Source organism: Lathyrus oleraceus, chromosome 3 (assembly GCF_024323335.1).
Source record: "Lathyrus oleraceus cultivar Zhongwan6 chromosome 3, CAAS_Psat_ZW6_1.0, whole genome shotgun sequence".
Taxonomy (NCBI): Eukaryota; Viridiplantae; Streptophyta; class Magnoliopsida; order Fabales; family Fabaceae; genus Lathyrus; species Lathyrus oleraceus.
Window position 1 is genome coordinate 211,734,948 of NC_066581.1, and position 23,520 is coordinate 211,758,467.

A 23,520-nucleotide genomic window follows, 5' to 3' on the forward strand; every position below is an offset into this window, starting at 1 on the left:
AACAACTTTGCGTTATTGTCAACATCAATGTGAGTTGCATAATTTTCAATTTTAAAACTTTTCCAATACCACGATGGAACAATATCAATGGTATCAATAAAGATCACCAATGCAATTACAAATATATATTCTGGTTTATGCACATCTGCATAGTCCTTCCATACCAGTTTACTTTTTGGGTTGTCAATACCCCTCAAGTTTCAAAAGAGGAACTTCATATTGAAGGATGGGAAAGCACACCTTTAGAGCGGGTGTTGTAAGGCCTTGACAACTTGGATGATTTATTGTTCTTTTATTTTTCGGTTGTTTTCTAACATACTGCAATAATTCGTTTGTTCATTTGCCTTTGGCTACCAAAGTTTTTCTAATCACATGTAAATCCTCTTGCACTTATAAAGGAAGCACATGTTGAGTCCTTAACATCAATGATTGGTTTTGCATGCAACTATGTGACATGAGTTGGCAAGTTCGATGTCTTTGCAATTACCATAACAACGTGCAGTGGGGTACCACCTTCTGCATTAGACGCTTGCCCAACCATTTTTTTACCTGACATCTTGCATACCTCCATCTCTATCCTGGTTATGGAACTTATCTTCCTGTGAGTCATCATTCTTGCTATCATCATTATATTCTGGAATTGTGCCATGCGTAGTAGAATTTTCGCCCTCAAATTGTTTGCTGCCTTTGGTTAGAGGTGTTTCATTATCCAGATTCACATGTTGGTCCCTTTTCTCTTTAGAATTCTCTTCTACAATATGCTTACTCACATTTGTTAAAGATGTTTCATCTTCCAGTGGAGGTTTCCTTGCATTTAGAGTTGCATGTTTCCCCACGTGATTTTTATCTTTATCCATTGTTATAACTATGTGTTTCTATGAATTTAATTCTTTTCCACATATTGCAATAACTTTTTAATAGAAGCATCCTTAATTGCATCATCTTCTTCCGCGGGCAATTTCAATTTTTTTGGAACAATTTACTGAATGCCTAATTGCTAAATAATGCGTGCATAATTTCGATAATCTTTCATATATCACTGACAGAGAGAATGTTTAACCATCCCTAGAAACCTCAAATTTAAATCTAAAGCAATCAACCATACACCTCATGCACAATTCAGCGAGCTCGTGTGAAGGCAAGAAACTAAATTGCAAAAAAGAAAAGGTGTATGTGCACACGAGCTCGACCTAAACCTTGAATATAGAAAATGAAACCAACCACATAAATAGTAATGTATCTAGGCACCAACAATTAATGTGAAAAAAATAACAAGCCTAAGGCCATTTCTAACGAAACGCTCTAAAATCAATCACAATAGGCCAAAGTGGATTTTAAGACAAGATAAGTACAATACCCGAACCAAATCCAGAATCCACAAAACACCTAGAGTCTAACCAGCCTCAAATACACTCGCGTGATAGAGATAAACTAAACCTTAAAACTTGAAAATCTCAAGAAATGTGGAGCCAATTTGAGATTCAAGGGCCACAAAAGTCAATCACGCCTTGCACCCAAGATGATGAAACTACAAGCCCCAAAACCATTTGAAAACCATGTTGATGATGAAAATGATGATTGTCATGAAAAATCTGGATAAACAAATAGTCCACTCCACAAACCAAAACTGCCACCTAACTAATCCAAACCCACAAAGAGGTGATGACAAACCTTAAATATTGAAACCCTGAAAATCTCAAAAAACATGGAATCAAATAGAAAGTCAAAGGAAGAAGGACAACCTCAAACCAAAAGCAATTAGCATTTGGAGTGAGTGGAGAATTAAAAAGATGAAGAACATATCGAGATCCAAACAACTTTAATTGGAAACAATCATTATGAGGACGACAGAAACATTGATGTTATTAGAGCACAAACCCTTTCAGGTTTAAACCCTAGTTGTGAGAAAAAAATTGGTTGAATGTTGGTGTCGCCGACCGTGAGGGTTTGATCCACCTTAATCACCAACACTACAATAGACAAGGAGGATTTTGGTGTGTGTGTGTGTGTGTGTGTGAGAGAGAGAGAGAGAGAGAGAGAGAGAAAGAGAGAGAGAGAGAGATTGTTGGAGGTTCTGACTAAAATAATTGGAACATATGCAAGATATAAACCATTGTACCAAATTACTGATATTTTCTATTTATCTACAAAATTTACCATTTATATTTGTTTAAACTAGATACAACTAATCTGAACTTGTCAGTTAAAACACTTTTTACTTATTTAAAAAAATATCATTTGTTTGACTCGTGTAATAATTCATTTATTAAGTAAATTGAATGAGTCAATAAAGTTCTATAAAAAAAAAATAAAGCGAAAATTAATATTATTTTTATTAGGTAGGATTATATGAATTTAGATAAACAAATAAAGATATTCAGTACAATATCAAACTTTTATTAGAACAAAAACCATCACAATGATAAAGCCTTGAAACAAGAACAAATACCAATAAACTAATAATTTATTTTATTGTAGGTAATGTCTCTCCAAACCATTGAAGGAGGTGTCATTTGATGTGATTCTCAACTGTCTGGATTGTAGTGCTTGTTCCATAAGGATGCCTTGTGAGAGTGATTACAACGACAACTGTAACAACGAGCAAAATAAGGATCGGAAATTAAACAATTCCAATGTTTGGAGACACTTTTAAACCTGAATAAAGACTTTATAGGAAGATATAACATAATGTCTTTTATGACATTTTCTGGTAAGTGATAGTTTGTCGACATCACATCAGACTTACTAACTGCCATTTGAGAAGCCTATGGAGTGAATCTTTCTTCTTTGATTTATTAAGTTGTGACTATATTCCCTTCACTCCCAAATATATAATAAGCTTCATATTTATTAGTTCAATCTATGTGCGACTAAAACCAGGGGCGCACCCAGAAGTCTATTAAACCGGGGGTGAATAAACTTTGTTACCAATTTGGTCATCTTGTTTTTACCTATTCACATAATTGACCTCCATTTTATTTGAAATATGTATCTTTATCATATATTTTATCCAAAATATTTTTTATGACAAATAAGATATATATATATATATATATATATATATATATATATATATATATATATATATGTATATATATATATATATATATATATATATATATATAGAAGAGGGGCACAAAATGCCAAGATACAAAATGAACGGTCACGGAAATACATAAGATGTAATTTAAAAATATTAATTTCATATGTTTGAAATATGTAACATAATACTTGGAATTATTTTTGAAATTAACAATATGTTCAAAAAAATACCAAAGTGACCATGTTTCATACAAAAAAAATCCCCTATAAGAGGAGGCGCCACAGGCAGTGGCGCATGCACTCAAACTTTGAACCAATGTGCCATAGGGTATGGCGCATGCATTCATGTCACTACCTATGGCCATGTGTGCATCCTCTATGATCATCTGCCACAGGCAGTGACTACTATGTTATTTTGGGTATTTATATATACTTCATCCCCTACCCATCATTTTTCACCCATCTTCTAATTCTCTCCTTCAATTTTTATTCAAAATATCATCTTATATTATCAAGAGAAGTTCCAATTTGATTTATTCGGAAGTAAAACCTCCAATGAAGAATCGACTTTGAAACAGGGAATAATCCTACTTTGTTACCGCCAAAAGGCTATTGTTGTACACATTGCATAAGTTTATGACTTTATGAACTGAGGATAGTAAATTAGAAGGGTCTTATAAGAACTATCGCACCGCGAAAATAAAGAGTCACCACCGGATTTTATTTATTCCAAAGGAAAGGGAAAGTATTGATAAAACCCCAAATGAAAGAATGGTCTTGCAACCAAGAGAGGATTCGGAAGTCGGTTATGCAATACGAAGGTATTAACACCCATTACATCCCCGGTACTTCATGGGAACCACTTGCTCGTATCGATGCATATGGATGTTATTTATCTGTATATTGCTGGCTATCGGGAATGAGATGAAAGAATGAGATGAAGAGAGAAAATAAGTTTTAAGTTAGTGTGCTCGCCAAGGATTTAGGCCCTTGTGCCTACGTATCCTCATACGTACAATAAGGAAGTCAAAGCTCCGTAGTTCGGCTCACAAACAGAACATTTGTTTATTTGTTTTTACTGAACAATGTTAATGTTCACGCTCTACTGTTCACTTTCTTGTATAGTCTCTCATGGTAGCGGGAAGTATTAGCTTGTTTGCGGTAAAGTGGATGCACTAGGATCACACTCTAGTAGTTAAACATTACTTGCTCGCACATGGAGGCTTAAGTGTCATTCACGGTAGAACGGAAGTAACACGTCCTTTTTGAAAGGTTTTGAAAAGACGTGCATTGAGGTAAAATATGATTTGATTTGTTGGGGGTGATTTTATGTGCAGAGATAAGCATCACATCCTTGGCTAGATACAGTCAACAGTCCAGAAACTAGGGAGTTTAGAGGATAATATTATCCTAACCACTCTTTTTCGTCCAATACTTGGGATTCGAGAGGACAATGGAGTCATAACTACCCTTTTCTCCCTCATAGCACTTAGATCTAACTTGTTTGAATCATTAAATGTTTTAAGAGGGAAGTCAAGTGTCGGGTCCTCAAGCTAGGTACGGCCGACAACCCAAGTACTTGAATGTTGTGTACAAGCACGTACATCCCATTTTTGCATTCCAATTTGTTATGAAAATGGTTTTAAAAAAGGCACTTGACATTGGATCAAGTGTTTGAGTTTATTATGAAAAATGTGTTTGAAGAACAAAGGTGAGAGATAGAATGAGGTTAATAAGAGAATGGAGAAGAGATATGAATCATGGATCATGGAATGGATGGGAAATACTTGATGTTGGATCAAGTATTTGCATCGCAATGGTGTGAGTTTTATTCCGAAAACAACTTGACGTTGGATCAAGTACCTTTTGTTTCTTTTGAAATGCTTTATTTATCATTTTGTTTTTTTATCTTTTTAATTTGCATGCATGATGAATTAACAAAAGCATAAACCTAAACTATTACATCTTCATGGGGTGAAGGGAAATTTAACCCAGGATGGGAGGATGGATCCACACAATACAACATAAATGGATATGGAAGGAATTATACAAACTACAAACCATGTGTCATGCCTAAACAATGGTCCAAGGGGTTTACATTCTGAAACTATGGGTGTTGAAGCAAAACAGGCGCATTGGCCTCTAGGTTTGAGGCCCATTGAATATTGCCTTTAGGAAAGGGAGTGTGAAATGAAAACAAAGGGTGAGGGCCAAGTATCCAACGCAAGGCCCATGTTCATAGGTCCATCAGCAACATGGCCATGGAAAAGAATTCAGCACATGCTGAATTGGATCATTGAGTAAGCAAGCTTAAGTCAAAAGGCACATGTGGGGGTCATTGATTGGGTGCTGAAATTGAATTCAAAATAAAAACGCGCCACACTCACTCTCAGCTCAGGTCAACACTCCCTCTCCTCACCTCCATGGATCACCGGGTCAGAAATTGCTTCTGACAGTGGTGGACACCAAAACATGAATCTCAACCATCATCTTGTTTGTCTCCCTCTCCTTTCCATGAATATCATGTTAATTTCATCAAAAATTAAACCTAACTCACTAATAGAATCAGGATCCTCAAGAACCCAAATGTCAAGATCTTAAAATAAACCCTCCACACTCTGATTCAAAGCCCCTAGGGTTGGGACTTTGAATCTACTCCCTGAACTCTACATCTCAGTAACAAGAAGAAAATGGAAAGAAATGGTTGAAGCTCACTTGGCCGAGATGCAAATTACTGTGATGATGGATGCAAAAGAACAATCTTCTTTTCAGGTAAGATTAGTTTTGAATCTCTTCTCCTAATCTTTCTCTTTCACCATTTTTTCGTCTCTCTATTTTTTTTCTCGATTTTTTGTTGGTGTGAATGGGTTGGAGATTGGATTTGTATTGGATTCGAAATTGATTATGATAATTGAATGTAATTGATGACTATAATGGATGAAGGTGAGGGAGTGGCGAGGGTTGAGATGTGGTTGATGAAGGTTGAAAGTTGATTAGGATTCAGGCTTAAGCTTGAAGCTCTAGGGTTCAATTGAGAATGATGAGTAGGGATGAAGGAATGGTTGAAAGTTCTATGTAAAAGTTCATGATTAATGATTGAAGGTGCAGATTAATGAAGTTTTGATTAAGAGTTGAGAAAGGTGGAAAGATGAAGATCCGTGATGAAGAGTGGTTGGAGTTTTTTTTGTAAGGGTCAAAAACTGGTTGGGGACGATGATGCAATGTGCAATGAATGGAGAATGATTGGAGCTTGAAAGTTATTAGGTTATGAGTGGGAGGTTCTTGAATGGAGAGTGATGAAGATGATTGGATTTGCCTTAATTTGTGACTGAGGAGGGATTTTATAGGTTGTTAGGATTGAATGGGGATTGGTGCTAATTATGTTATGGAATTCAGTTGGAGTTTGTAGAATCGAGGTAAATTAGTTAGCTGGTTGTGGATTTCAAGGTGGTTAGTTAGTGATGTGGCATTAGTTAGTTAGTTCAGTTAAGTGATGATTGTGATGATTTAGTGAGGTGGCCTCATGTTTGTTATTTCAGTTAACCTGACTAAGATAGGATTGATGATATCAATGACTGAGTTATGGTCTTGTTAGGTTTTGATTGGTGATGATATGTCAGCTTGAATCATGTTTTGGGAATTTTATGCACTTTTGGGAATTGTTGTTCTGTTTGGAATTATATAGTGTAACTAGTATGTATGGTTATCTGACTTGCCCAGTGATGTGTTTTGAAATGAATGCCTGCTTTTAGGTCTATTTTTCATGATAATGTTTGATCTGGTTCATTGTTGCAGTACAAGGTTATTGCTTCATGTGTGTTGGTTTGTTGCAAGTATTCTGCAGAATTTGATAAGGCCTTGTGTTTTGCAGGTGTGTTAAAGACTTAGTTGGCTCGATTTATGCAATGGGTTTTATCTTGGAATGTTACAGGATTGTGATGCTGCATTGTTTGGTAATGCTGCAGGTTTAAAGTGGTTTGGTGTGCATGACCATGCTTGAGATATATAATTGATGTAATTGATGCATTTGGTTGAAGTGAGGTATGGTTTTATTATGTTGCAAACTGACTTGGGATGACTTGCCTATGTTCTGACTTATTATACTACAAGTCTTGTGCATGGTTGCAACAAGAATCTGCAATTGGATACTATGCCATGCAACTTGCTACGATAGGTTTGTTCCTTTGTCATTGGTTTCATGACGTCTAGGTATGTATGTTGGTGCAATGCAATGGTCTGTTTTGTTGAGCATGTTTGGCACATGGTTCACATTGGATATGCATTGGATTCTTATGGACTTGGTGCTTACATTACCTTGGTTCTGTGTAGTAGGTTTGAAGTGGTTTAACAGATGGATTATGAGCCCAGTGGTGCTGCAAGTTCACAAGCCTTGATATGGTTCTGCAGCAATGTTCTGCAGCAACGGGAATGCAGGTCAAAGTGTTTTAAGAAGTTAAGGTCTATGATGAATGTAGATAACTTAGACACAATGAATTACGTGGTGTGTTGAATTGTAATTCATTATGGAGAAATAGGCAGTGTTCAACTGAAACAAGGATGTGTCAAAACATGTAGTGTGCGTCGAGTTGTATTAGATGTCGAAGTGTCAGAGTAGGTTGCTTGAGACATGATTTTGACTTAGACCAAAATAGGTATTTTGGGCCTTTGTAATTTTTTGGGCTTTAGCATAGGGAGCAAGATAGCTCAATTATAAATAGAGAGAGTAACCCCTATTTTTATAGCAATCTTGTAATCACTTGGAGTTGCAAAATTAACGAGATTTTTCACAGGCTGTGGACAGAGAGAGAGACTTTGCTGAAATCATCTTCTTCCCCAATTTCCGTTAAATCCTAATTTTCTTTCTTTTTCATTTTTTTCTTGTTTTCATCATCATTGTGCAGCAATACAATCTTGCAACCAAAGTTGGTTGATTCACTCAAGTGAAGAGTGAATAACAAGTCAAAATTTGACCGATTGATTGAATCTTGTTTATCAAGATTGACTAGAAACTATTCAAAGTTTTAGGTTTAATTCCAACAGTAAAAATGTTCAGAAGTGGAAGGAGGTCTTGACAGAGATTTTGTATGTTTATTATAGCCCTATTTTACTTGATATTGTTAGCATAAATTTGAGTCTTATAATATGAGTAACTGGTATAATGAAAAAAAACCAATTATTAACATTTTAAGCATCAATAGTTAAAAAATCTTGAAAATCCTAAATTTTGAAACTCTACAAAATTTAATCAATAGATCGAATTCCTTAAATTTGTCTAAATCCAATATCAAAGCATTCACTTGAACCTTGAAAACATTTATTGAATTGATTTTCTCACAACATAAACAAATACCCAAAAACATAGAAATTTCAATCAAGATGAAAAGACTATATTGTCTCCTTCAATTTAAGATAAGATTGAAAAGTCCTCAATTATATTAATGAAACACTTATCTTCAAATTAATTTATTTAAGTCTCTTCAGATAAAATCCCTTAATATTTTGAATTAATAAGAGTTTTGAATTTTGATTTCAGGAGATAATGTAATGAAAACAATAATGGGTAACCCTCTATAAAAATGGTTAAGGTTTACATATAAATAATGAGCGGGAAAAAAATTAATTTTAATACATTGAAAATTGAAAAAAAAAATGTGTGTATGATTTGAATTACATAAATGATTATTTGAATCAATATTTACAATAAAATGAATCAAATAATCATAGGTACGTTTTGAGTTGAATCACCATTAAAGAATGTCGTTTAAAATCAAATTCAACTAAATGATTTGAATCATCCAAATCTAATTCAAAATTTGTAGTATGATCAGTTTAATCCTAAGGCATTTTGTAATTAGTGAGATCTGACTTATAACATTAACCATTTAATTCCAATTTTACATCATTAAAAAAATCTAGGTTTTAATTTACGAGAATGTACTCTCATAACAATGACAGATGGTTGGTAAACAAGTGGTTCCCATACATTTCCATTGAACTTGGCACAAGGTTAAAGATTTTCTCGATGGAGCATTTATAAACCAACAATCAAGTGAGATTTTTTTTGTCCATGTTGAGTTCGGTGCCCATGTTCTCATAGTTGAGTCGTTTTAGTTGGGTGGATTGTGGACGATATGGTTGACCGAATTGAGACAATGAATCATTTTGGAAACGAAGCAATGGTTTTTGTGGTGTACTAAAGTCAAACAATGGTTAGGTGTTGTGGCGATGGGAAGTTTGAGTGTTCATTTATGGGGGGCCACGATGGCACGACGTTGAATAGTACAAATCATTTGGGCTATAGACTATTGTGGTGAGTGTGTATGGTTGTTGGTGGTTAAGATTTGATTCCTGGTTTTGAGTTTGGGTGTGTGGCATGAACTGATTGTGAGGTTGGGTGTTTGGGTGTTAGGTGTATATGGTAGGGTGATGGTGTGAGGTTGGTCGTTGGGTTTGGATGGGTTGAGATTGTTCTTGGGCGGGGATTTGTTGTTGGACGTATGATGATGAATCTCGTTCGTGTGGATCAATCAAATACCTTGGCTCAGACACAAACTGTGGTGTTGTAACCGACCTAAACGATGCCATGTAATGTTGAGTTGGTCTAGCACCATGTATGACCGGTTCGTTTAAGATGCGTTGTCGTCAATTCCTCCAATGACGATACATCTCTTTTGTAAGGTCTCTCCAATCGGAATAATCCCATTGGCCATCGAGTCTTTGTTGGTTCCAATCTCCCAAACACGTTGGAGGTTCTGAAATTGGTTGTTGCATTCCGAACTGCAGTTTTACACGGTCACTCTGGTGCATCTCCACAGTAGTGAACCAGATAATTGATGTTTTTGCTGTCCAAACTACAACATCATCATGGTTAACCTGATGATTAAGACCCAGATACGGCCTCCAGATAAACTGTATAAGAATATGACATGATTAGAGGATATGTAATTGGATAATTTTTTAAAATCAAATGTAGAGTTGTTTAGTAGTAATACATCGTCTGGTCCAATATGGTCTAAAAGATTGAGATAGACTACTACAACGTGTTTGAGACACATGTTGTAGTTCATACCTTTAACTGCCACCTAGATCGAAAAGATTGAAAACATATTAGTTACAGTTAGTTGTAGTATAAAGTCTAATAAATTAGAAGATTATATATAAACTTACTTTGTTTCATAGGGGAATGTGAATGACTTCTCGTTGACCGGGGCGAGTGACGGCAATCTTAACCAACCCCGTGATTATAGAAAATAGGCGCAAGAATAAAACGTACAAAAACATTAGACATATTGCAAGAATAAAACTAACTTATGTTTAATCTCAGACCGACACCCTTTAATAGTGAGTGCCTACAAAAAATTGATTATGGCTGGCAGGATCCTCCTTCGACGCATGTCTACTGCATTAGACATATTGCTCAAAATTTCATGTGGGAGATCAAAGACAAAACATTGCGGAAGAAGGTTGTCAATGCAGGGTATGCATTAACAGAACCTTCTTTCAAACACTACCACGAAGACATCAGATTGTCAAACGCAGATGCAGTAAGGTGGATCGACAATATTCCATTGGAGAAGTGGACTAAGGCATACAACAAGGTCAAATTTGGGGCCACATGACAAAAAATCTTGTAAAGTCAATGAACTCTGTCTTCAAAGGCATTTGAAACCTACCTATAACCGCTTTAGTGAAAGTAACCTATTTCAGGCTAGGGGCACTGTTTGACACCGGACGTTCCAAATGGAGTTCAGTGTTACATTATGGGCAGTCGTTTAGTGATGCTTTAATGAAATTCACTAAAGAGGAAGTTGCCAAAGCTAACACACATGTGGTGACGGTGTTTGACCGTACTAAAGGTTGGTACAGTGTTGCTGAGTCCATGGATCACAATGAAGGTATACCGAGATGAGATTATCGAGTGAAACTAGATAGAGGTTGGTGCGACTGTGGAAAGTTCAAAGTCTTTTGTATGCCCTACTCCCATGTCATAGCGGCATGTTCAAAGGTTCGACGGGATACATCCAACTTACTATCCGGTGTTTAAAAAGTCATAAGCCTTTGCAATGTTTACAAAATTAGCTTTTTAGTGGTAGCAAAAGAGGATTACTAGCCTGTATATCAAGGGTATATTCTCTGGCATAATGAAATAATATGAAGAAAGAAAAACGGCCACCCAAACAGCACCCATCTTCGAACCGAAATGGATACGGCGAACAAAATGGTTAGATTATGCAGTTCATGTCGCCAGCCCGGTCATAATCGTACTAACTGTCCTAGTGTTGGAACAAGCACAACAAGATAATTTTAATTGTAACTCTTTTGTTTTATATTAAAAACACATTAATTTCATATGATAACTTTGTGTCACAAGCAAATACAACACATACAACACATAAGCAACACATAAACAACAACACAAGAAACTACAACAAATAAAATACCATCACTAACAAATACAACACATAAACAACATAACTATGCGATTACAATAACATAACTACGCGATTACAACCATCAAAACAATTTTGTGAGGAGTATACATCATCCTCTGAACGTCTCTTTCAGTTTTAATATCCACACATAAACGAACTTCTCCATTTTGGTTGAAAATCATATTAAGTCATTGAATTCTTCTGATCCTTTCACCATTTGCAATGTCTCCATCTAACCAATGGTTCAAGGTTCTGTTAAGATGTTCGAACGTATCTACATTCCAAAGTCGAATCTTCAAAGGAGGTTGCATTGCTGAAAAGATTAAATTGCATTTCTCTTGTGAATATATGGACACAAGTATGAATATACATACATTTTAAAGAAAATTGAAGGTGAGGAAAATGAAAAGAGGGTAAGAACTTGTGTGAGATATTATGGGCGGAATGATGTATTTATAGATGAGTGCACATGCATGCGTCATTGCTTTGGATGCACACACACATGCCTACATGCATGCGCTAGGGTTTTTGGCGCGCACACACATACCTACATGCATGCGCCAATGCATGTGGCGCCTTCACATACATGTGCCATTTCATGTGGCGCCTTCACATACATGTGCCATTTCATGTGGCTCCTTCACATGCATGGCCCAATGCATGCACCAATGACTTATGCGCCTCCTCTTCATTAGAAATTACATGTGCCAGTTCAACTGGCGCATAAGTCATGAAAGATGGTTATTTTAGTAATTATTTTAAAAAACATGTTATTTTAGAATTTAAATTGAAAAATATGGTTATTTAAAAAAAACACCAAGTGAGTTAACCAACAAAATTATCCCCGAGATCTTAATAAAAAAGGTAATGCTAACTTGTGCTCTTGGGATACATGTTAAGAAACTCATAAAGAAAAAATGTGTATTGAAAAATTTAATAAAATTATTAATTGTAAGTTTATAATAAATTCAATATAAAATTTCCAATTTTTTTTTCTATATTTATCTCTTAAGTTGTGCCTTGGGGCACAAATTAACATTAAAAATACTATATTCAACGACTTAAGAATGCGTTGAAGAAGTCATCTTTAAACTTGAATTAGATACCAGTTAGAATTCTTGAATTATCTCTCCAAATTAATGGAATGTGAATATCCTCAAATTCATTATCCATTAATAAAGTTTTCTTCCGGTATCTCACGCTTGTGACAAAGCCAATCACAAAAGCTTGATGCTTTGCATCGGCGCCTTAACGTGTGAAATCATGGTGGGTCAATCTTTATTTTGCCACTTCCAATTAAATCTGACATCTCCATATAGTGATTGTTAATACTTTTGTGTCTTACTAAATTTTTTTGGATTTTTTCTTGGATTTTTTGGATTTTTAGAAAAAATACCAGAGTTTTTTGAAAACTTTAAGTAAAAAATCATTGATTTTCAAATTAAATTTGAAGAAATATCATATTTGGGAGGAAATGTTTTTACACTATCAAAATTTTCAAAAATTCCAATAAACTACCACACTTTTTGAAATTTTCGTTAAACTACATCACTTTTCAAAATTTATGATATTGTTAAGAAAAAATCCTTATTAAATATGAACTATCGAAATTTTATAAAATCCAAAAAAAAAGAAAGATAGATATCGGATTTATCAAAAAATCTTGTATGTTAATTTTTTTTCAAAAGAAACCTATAAAAGTTTATACTGACAATTTAAAAATGAACTACCTAAATTTGGTATGTTATCGGAAATTTTGAATGCACAACCAGAAATTTCGTTCACACTTTTGACTCAAATTTGTCCATGAACATTTTGGAAATTATGAAAATATATGAGGGTTTCATGTTTAATTGGGGGGTGGCAGGTTAAATCCTCAAAAGTAAGTATGAAAATTATCATATTCATAGGAAATACTTGTGTTTAGAATTGTTTGTTTGCAAAAATGAAATGATAAAAAATAAATTGAGATTTTTGTGTTAACAATGAGAGTTTTTTTTGGAATTAGATTTCATCATATTTATTCTCATGTATAACCATTGTTTAGCAAAATGATTTTTTCACTCAGGTATTAATATTACTGCATGTCATTCTCACCCCAACTCATCTCTAAGTCAACGACGTGAGATTACCCGTATTACCTAATAGACGATCTATCGTCCTATTAACCAATATAATAAAATAAAGCCTCAACAATATGTGTGGATATTAAACCTAAATATATCTCTAGACATTATCATCCAATAGATGAGACTTGGATCTAATAATGACCAAAATCTCTCGTATGTCAAGTCATACCATAAAACATGTTTTAGGTAACTAATCCAAAACAAGCATTAAGAATGGAGAATAGTCAATATTAAGACTTAAGTAGAATTACATAAAACTTCATGACCGTAATGAAAACATGAGTATAATGATGCCTAAGCCTAACCCCGACAAAAGAGAATTATCTACACTTACTCATCATAGTTGTACAATTAAACCCCAAAAGAAAGAGTTTGAACAACAGCTGCAATAATTCCTCGAGCAATGATTCCTCCTTCATTTTTCTCTCATATTCTCTCCTGTTGAGATTTAAGATGAACATAATTTCTTTTTGTACTACCTTGAATCCACTGAAACTCTCCCTTTGAACTATAATTACATCCTTATTTATAGGTGCTGATCTGCAACTTGGCTTAGCCACCCTATCTCGCTAGGCGCACCACTTATCTTCGCTTACACTACTAGAAAATATACCTTTTGTAACACTAACTTACAATGATCTAACAGTTAACTGTGGTAATACCTCATTTTTGGATTCATTTTGTTATTTTGTATTTATGAAAAGACATTGCATTACGTTCAAAACAACAATCATGATTATACATTTATGGAGTGACAAAGTTGGAGTCTCCAACAATTTTCTACTTTTTCGTAACAATGAGTGTTGTCCTTATAATATGATATATATATATATATATATATATATATATATATATATATATATATATATATATATATATATATATATAAATTAAAATACATATCACCACAGTCGGTAATGTCTATTGTTGTTAAAGGCATTACATATCATAGTTTTTGAATACGACCGTGGTGAAATTGTTACTCATATATAAGCGAATTAGCTCCCGCTTATGGACAATATTGTTGTATCTCTCATAACAAAATCCTAGGACACATTTTATCTCTTCTTCGTGGTCGTTAGCTTTCATATTCTACAATATAACCTCACTTTTATTCCTCATACATAAATGTATTATTCTTCTTCTTCTTCCTTATTCTCTTGTTTTCGTGTATGTTGTTGTTATATTTCACATGATTTTCTTCTTGTTTGAGAGTTTATGGGTTTTTTGTTGTTGTATATTTCTTATGGTTTTCATATTATTTACTTCGGTTTCACATGTTTTATTGTTGGTTTGGATATGCTTTAGGTTTATATTTTGAAAAATGGTTTCTCTTCTCAAAGGACACTTTGACACGATCTAGACATATCCTACTCTCAGATTTCAGATTCTTCTCTCAGATTTTAGATCCTTCTCTCAATATAAATCAAGATCAAGCTAGTGGGAGCAAACTTGTCCAAGAGATTGAGGCTTCAAAGGAGGTTATTGATATGCTGGAGTTATGGTTGAACAAAGCCATTTTAATGTGCAGTTAAAATGCCCAAACAGGTGTTTTTATCATTTTTCATTGATAAATCAGGGATTGTTTATTAATTAATAGTAAAATAAGTTAATAAATTCCTATGTATTTATGTAATTTGGCACTTATCAACTCTCCCAAACTTATCTTTTTATGTGTCCCCAAACAAAATCCATTTAAATGGTTCAGAAATTTTGCAATGCATATTTCATGAGAGGTTTGAGTGATTAGATCAAGAACTTTTGAAAAGTGTTATTTTATGACATGATATTATTTCTAATGCAAGTTCATAGTCAACATTATAAATATCCACAAACCATAGCATTGAGATAAACTACTTGCTTGGCCAAAATAAGATTTTAAAACATGTCTAGATCAATAGTCAATTATTCATCAGAATTATGATCTCATTGTCTCTCAATGGTTAGTGTTTCTCTCATAGTTAGATAGTGCATGAACTATAGAAACATTTTTCATTTTTTCTAAGAAATATCACAAGATACATTATCAGTCATGGATCACTAAAGTCTTTCTTTTGCTTGTAAGGTGGTTGAGCTTACAAAAAAAATATTGATTTTTCATTGGATTTAAAAAAGCCTAAATATAAGAGAGGGAAATCTTAGTGGTAAATATTTTTATTTTATAAAAAGTTTTTTTCTTTGATTTCACTCTTTACAACCATTATTCTTTTGGTGGTTTTCTTTTGTTTATATGCTTTAACATTTGATTTCATTTTCCTTTTTATTTTGTCAAAGCATATTCTTTTCTTTTCTTTTCATCAATACTACTTGATTTTATATTTCACAACATTTCCCTTTCTCCCCAACTTTTTTTTAAATACCCTTGCATTTGACTTGTTATCCTATCCTTAAGGCAAAATGGTGAACATTGTTTTTCTTTAAAAATTGGCTAAGGTTTGTAACATTGAAAGAACAAAAAAATTCATCTTAGGCTCAAAGGGGTTGTAAAATGATCACACTCTCACAAGGTAAGTTTTTTTGGTCAAGTATATTTTTTAAACTTAAAATATAATAATACCTTGATCATATTCACGACTTCAAATTAATCAAGTACTAGTAAGACTAATGAAAAAACTACCTAATTAACATGTATGTACATTCTCATTATTTATATAAAACATGAGGTTTCACACATCTCACTTTGGTAGACTTATGATTCTTTACGTATATGAATATGTTTTCACTAGACAATATAGTAAACCATATTGCTGATAATCTAGTTGGTGTGAAATTTACCATTACTTTACTTTACTTGGGTAGAAACAATCAATTAAGCTCCGATGGTGGAATGGTCCCACACTTTTCATATGTCCCAGCCACATGGCTATCATGGTCACTCTCATAATGGATCTTGGTTCCCTACAAGATCCATTTTGTCCACAGACCTTACCTAGGCGACTCACGAGTAGTACTTGTTAGTTTCCACACACTATTACATCATGACAACATGATTTGCAAGGATAGTTCCAAGAGTTACATTAACGGTTTTGGTGAGGACCAAGGCATTCCATAGGAGATAACTTAGAGGACACGTAACATATGCACCCTGGAATTTGGTTAGTCTCTGAAAGGTATACTTGGTAAACAATAGTTATATCTTCTTTTTATCCTAGTTGTTAGTTTCTCATTTCATTATATTTATTCAGGAATAGTAGTTAGGTAGCATCATAACTCATAACTATCATTTTTTAATGGCAAATTACACTATTTGGAACTAAGGTGTGATTAGTTTTTTTTCTCGATTCATGACTCTAATTCAAAAAGTGTGTTTACCAGAACCGACACTAAACCCTTTTGGGGACCACTATAGGATTATTTTGCACACATTGTTAAATGAATAAGCTAATATCTATTATAAACCCATTTGTGTCACATCATCATATAATCTTATGTGGGACATTCAAAAACTCATTTTTACTATTCTAAAAGCTAAATACAATACTTATACTCTAAAAACTATGTATATTCTCCTAATAGTTACTTCAACTAAAAAAAATATTTTAATTTTTAAAACCAAAAGAGATGTGAGAATTCAATCACAATAAAATATTAAATTTTCTTAAAATTATAGCAATAACAATCTATTATATATTATAATATATTAAAACAGAATCACTCATTCTCATACTTACAATATAATATATTAAAACAGAAGCACCCATTATCATACTTACAATTCTACTCTATTTGTGCCACATCATCATATAGTCCTATGTGCAATAAATCTTTTTAATAATGTGCAATAAATCTTCTCATGCTTATAATTTTACTCCATTTGTGCAACAATCTTTTATCGTTTCTATATACTTTACTACTATATTTTTCACATAATATGAAATAATAAACTAAATACAAACAACAATATTACCGTTTAAAAAAATAACCCTCATATTTCAACTGATATCAACAATAAAATCAAATGAAATTTTACATTCTCATTAATAAAAATTAAAATAATTAATTAATAAAATAATTAAGCTAATATAGTAACTAGCATTTTCAATCCTTATTCATGAGATAAATAAAGCTTGATAATAATTATATATAAACTTTTAATTTTATTTAACACTAAAAATTAATACATATTTTTAACGATTTAACATTAAATATATAAATAAAATATAAGTATAAAAAATATATAAGAATCAAAATAAAACAATGTTTATCTTAATTTACAAGAATATATTTTCCTTTTGTAAAAAAATATATCTTTTTAGATGTGATTAATTGTCTCAATTATAATTCATAAAAAATTATTCTAATATAAATTTATTAATAATATTTTGTTAAAACAATTCTTAACATATTTAAAATTTAATAAAAAATAATAAATTAAGTTACAACCGCGCATCGCGCGAGTCTTCATCTAGTTAATTTTAAAATGGATGACATGTGAAGATACTGCAGGCAGGGTAAAATTGTTCTACACATTCCTATGGCAGTTGTGACCAAAACAATATTGTGTTCAACCAGAAACTAGTGGATCCCATTGAGGTTGTCAAAACAAGTTCAGAATTCAACCATTACAACATGCACAATCATCAAGAGGCAACTTTCCTATGGCAGGGTAAAATTGTTCTACACATTCCTATGGCAGTTGTGACCAAAACAATATTGTGTTCAACCAGAAACTAGTGGATCCCATTGAGGTTGTCAAAACAAGTTCAGAATTCAACCATTACAACATGCACAATCATCAAGAGGCAACTTTGATATTGGCTACACCATAGTTCAGGTTGATATATAAATAATATGATAAACTATTGTAGGCTTCACCATAATTCACGTTGGTTTATTGTAGGATCAGAGTCGTCTTAATTTTTTGGGAGGCCCTATGTAGATTTGTCATAGTTTAATCATGGAAAAACAAATAGAGGCCCTATCTAACCATTGGTTAACCATTATAAAAAAAATTATGAAGCCCTATTTAGCCACAGGTTGAGTGTGTCAAATTTGAGGCCCTATGCGGTAATTCACCTTGCACGCCCTCAAAGACGACCAAGTGTAGCATTCTTCCCTGGTGCAAACATGAGGTGGGAGAATGATTTTCAAACACCAATATGTAGAAGAGATCAACTAACACTCTCCTATATTTACAAATTTCTATGAAATTTAATTTGGAAAAAATCGTAGAAGTTAAGGGTCTATTTTGGATTGTGGATATTGGAAAATTAAAGTCTATGTTTTCATATATACCTTTTAATTTTAAAAGAAAATAAAAAGAATAACATGATTAGGGATGTCAATAGATAGAGTATTGTAGCGTCTCGTACCTGCATTATAAAAAATAAACACTTGCACACCGGACCCATACGTCTTGGTAAAACTTAAGTTCGGGAACATACCTCTAATTTGTAAAATGAATTTACAACGCCCTCCCCCCCACCCCACCATCCACCCATCAAATTGGTCAACGGATATGTTGGTAAACCCTTTGTTAACACACTTTCCAACTGTTACCTACAACTAATGTAGAAAGTAGTTATTAATCCACTGTCTAATTTCTCTTTGATGAAATGTAAGTCAATTTCAATGTGTTTTGTCCTCTCACGCTGAACATAAATATGTGCAATACTAATGACCAATTTACTATTCCAAAACAGCTTTATAGGGTATTCACATTGTATCTTAAAATCTTCTAACACTTGTTTCATCCATAATAATTCATAAATTTCTTATGCCATAGCTCTAAATTCTGCTTCAATGCTTAATCGAGCAACTACACTTTGTTTCTTATTCCTCCAAACAACTAGATTTCCAAACAAGAATGCACAATAGTCTGAAGTGGATCTTCTATCATTAAATAAGCCTACAAAATCAACATCAGTGTAAACTTTCGTAGTTAAACCTCGACCTCTTTTGAACAAGATCCCTCTTGCTAGATTGACTTTGAGATATTGTAGAACATGTTCTACATCTTGCAAGTGTCCATCCCTTAGATGATGCATAAATTGTCTAACTACACTACTGCATATGCCAAATCCAACCTAGTATGTCTTAAGTAAATAAAATTTTCACTAATCTCTGATATCGGGCCTTGTCAACTTTAGCATTTTTCTCCTCAAGACTTATCCTATTATTTTTCCCAATGGGAGCACTTGCGGTTTGCATCCAATTAGGAGTCTATATTAATTAACCTGTGTGAGTTCAACCGGGCTTCTTGCTGCTTTAAACTGTCCCTAATGTCCTCTTGATACATATTAACCATGTTCGAAAACTTTACAACAACTTTGCATTATTGTCAACATCAATGTGAGTTGCATAATTTTCAATTTTAAAACTTTTCCAATACCACAATGGAACAGTATCAACCGTATCAATACAGATCACCAGTGAAATTACAAATATATATTCTGGAAAGAACAAAAGAGGAACTTCATATTGAAGGATAGGAAGGAACACCTTTAGAGCGGGTGTTGTAAGGCCTTGATAACTCGAATGATTTATTGAAGGATAGGAAGGAACATACCACAATAATTCTTTTGTTTGTTTGCCTTTGGTTGCCCAAGCTTTTCTAATCACATGTAAATCCTCTTGCACCTATAAAGGAAGCACATGTTGAGTCCTCAACATCAATGTTTGGTTTTTCATGCAACTATGTGACAGGATTTGGTAAGTTCGATGTCTTTGCAATTACCATAACGACGTGCAATAGGGTACCACCTTCTGCATTTGGGCGCTTGCACAACCATTTTTTGTACCTAACATCCTGCATACCTCCATCTCTATTCTGGTTATGCAACTCATCTTCCTGTGAGTCATCATTCTTGTTATCATCATTATATTCTGGAATTGTGCCATGCGTAGTACAATTTTCGCCCTCAAATTGTTTGATGCCTTTGGTTAAAGGAGTTTCATTATCCAAATTCACATGTTGGTCCCTTTTATCTTTAGAATTCTCTTCTGCAATATGCTTACTTTCTTTTGTTAAAGATGTTTCATCTTCCAGTGGAGGTTTCCTTGCATCTAGAGTTGCATGTTCCGCCTCGTGATTTTTATCATTCTCCATTGTTATAACTATGTGTTTCTATGAATTTTATTCTTTTCCACATAATGCAATAAATTTTTAATGGCACCATCTTTAATTGCACCATCATATTCTGCGGGAAATTTCAATTTTGTTGCAACAATTTACTGAATTTCCAATTGCTAAACAATGCGTGCATAATTCCGATAATCTTTCATATATCACTAACACAGAGAATGTGTAACAATCCCTAGAAACCTTACATTTGAATTTAAATCAATCAACCATACACCTCATGCACAATCCAGCGAGCCCGTGTGAAGGCATGAAACTAAATTGCAAAAAATAAAAGGTGTATGAGCACACGAGCCCTCGACCTAAACCTTGAATATAGAAAATAAAAAGGACCACATAAATAGTAATGTATCTAGGGATCAACATTTAATGTGAAAAAAATAATAAGCCTAGGTCCATTTCTAACGAAACACTCAAAAATCAATCACAATAGACCAAAGTGGATTTTAAGACAAGATAAGTAGAGAAACTAAACCTTAAAACTTGAAAATCTCAACAAATGTGGAGCCAATTTCAGATTCAAGGGCCACAAAAGTCAACCACGCCTTGCACCCGAGATGATGAAACTACAAGCCCCAAAACCATTTGAAAACCATGTTGATGATAAAAAAACATGATTGTCATGACAAACCTGGATAAACAAATAATCCACTCTACAAACCAAAACTGTCACCTAACCAATCCAAACCGACAGAGAGGTGATGACAAATCTTAAATATTGAAACCTTAAAAATATCAAAAAATATGGAATCAAATAGAGAATCAAAGGAAGAAGGACAACCTCAAACTAAAAACAATTAGCAATTCGAGTGAATGGAGAATTAAAAAGATGAAGAACATATCGAGATCCAAACAACTTTAATTGGAAACAATCATTCTGAGGATGACAGAAATGTAGATGTTATTAGAGCACAAACCCTTTCAGGTTTCAACCCTAGCTGTGAGAAAAAAATTGGTTGAATGTTGGTGTCGCCGACCGTGAGGGTTTGATCCACCTTAATCACCAACACTACAATAAATAAGGAGGATTTTGATTATTTGTGTGTGTGTGTGTGTGAGAGAGAGAGAGAGAGAGGGAGAGAGATGGTTGGAGGTTCTGACTAAAATAATTAGAACATATGCAAGATATAAACCATTGCACCAAATTACTAATATTTTCTATTTATCTACAAATTTTACCATTTATATTTGTTTAAACTAGATACAACTAATTTGAATTTGTTAGTTAATTTTTTTTTTTACTTATTTAAAAAATATCATTTGTTTGACCCGTGTAATAATTCATTTATTAAGTAAATTGAATGAGTCAGTAAAGTACTATAAAAATAAAATAAAGAGACAATTAATATTATTTTTATTAGGTAGGAGTATATGAATTTAGATAAACAAAGAAAGATATTCAGTACAATATCAGACTTTTTATTAGAACAAAAACCATCGCAATGATAAAGACTTGAAACAGGAACAAATACCAATAAACTAATAATTTAGTTTATTGTAGGTAATGCCTCTCCAAACCATTGAAGGAGGTGTCATTTGATGTGATTCTCAACTGCCTGGATTGTAGTGCTTGTTCCATAAGGATGCCTTGTGAGAGTGATTACAACGACAACTGTAACAACGAGCAAAATAAGGATCGGAAATTAAACAATTCCAATGGTTGGAGACACTTTTAAACCTGAATAAAGACTTTATAGGAAGATATAACATAATGTCTTTTATGACATTTTCTCGTAAGTGATAGTTTGTCGACATCACATCAGACTTATTAACTGCCATTTGAGAAGCCTATGGAGTGAAACTTTCTTCTTTGCTTTACTAAGTTGTGACTATATTCCCTTCACTCCCAAATATATAATAAGCTTCATATTTATTAGTTCAATCTATGTGCGACTAAAACCAGGGGCGCATCCAAAAGTCTATTAAACCGGGGGTGAATAAACTTTGTTACCAATTTGGTCATCTTGTTTTTACCTATTCACATAATTGACCTCCATTTTATTTTAAATACTGTATCTTTATCGTATATTTTTATCCAAAAGATTTTTTTAATGACAAATAAGCTATATAAATATAAAAGAGGGGCGCAAAATGCCAAGATACAAAATGAACGGTCACGGAAAGACATTAGATGTATTTAAAAAAGATTAATTTCATATGTTTTAAATATGTAACATAATACTTGGATTTTTTTTTAAATAACCATGTTTTTTCAAAGCAATTTCCAAAATAACCATATTTTCATAAAAATACCAAAGTGACCATGTTTCAAATAAAAAAGTTCCCCTATAAGAGGAGGCGCCACAGGCAGTGACGCATGCACTTAAAATTTGAACCAATGTGCCATAGGGTATGGCGCATGCATTCATGTCACTGCCTATGGCCATGCGTGCATCCTCTATGATCATGCACCACAGGCAGTGACTACTATGTTGTTTTGAGTTTTTTTATATATACTTCATCCCCTACCCATCATTTTTCACCCTTCTTCTAATTCTCTCCTTCAATTTTTCTTCGAAATATCATCTTATATTATCAAGATAAATTCCAATATGATTTATTCGGGAGTAAAACCTCCAATGAAGATCGGACTTTGGAACATGGAGACTTTCGAGCATCTTCAGAGGAGTTTGATATGTTGGTTAGATGGAGACATTGCAGACGGTGAAAAGATCAGAAGAATTCAAAGGCTTGTTATGGTGTATAACAACAACAAAAAAATCATTTTTGAGACTCAATTAAAACTGACACTGATTATCGTATTATGAAGCATAGTTGTGAGGAATTATCCTAATGGTTGTAATCACATATATATGTTATTTAGTTGTTGTATTTG

At 33.4% G+C, this 23,520-nt stretch overlaps 1 long non-coding RNA gene across 1 annotated transcript; it reads right to left on the reverse strand.

Annotated features, from left to right (window-relative positions):
- Positions 1-2,309: 2,309 nt before the first annotated feature.
- Positions 2,310-22,508, reverse strand: LOC127126381 (uncharacterized). Its single transcript, XR_007804964.1, has 2 exons — positions 22,363-22,508; positions 2,310-2,655 (listed from the first exon to the last, which is right to left on the reverse strand). It is a non-coding gene; the product is annotated as an uncharacterized LOC127126381 (long non-coding RNA).
- Between the last annotated feature and the right edge of the window lie 1,012 nt (positions 22,509-23,520).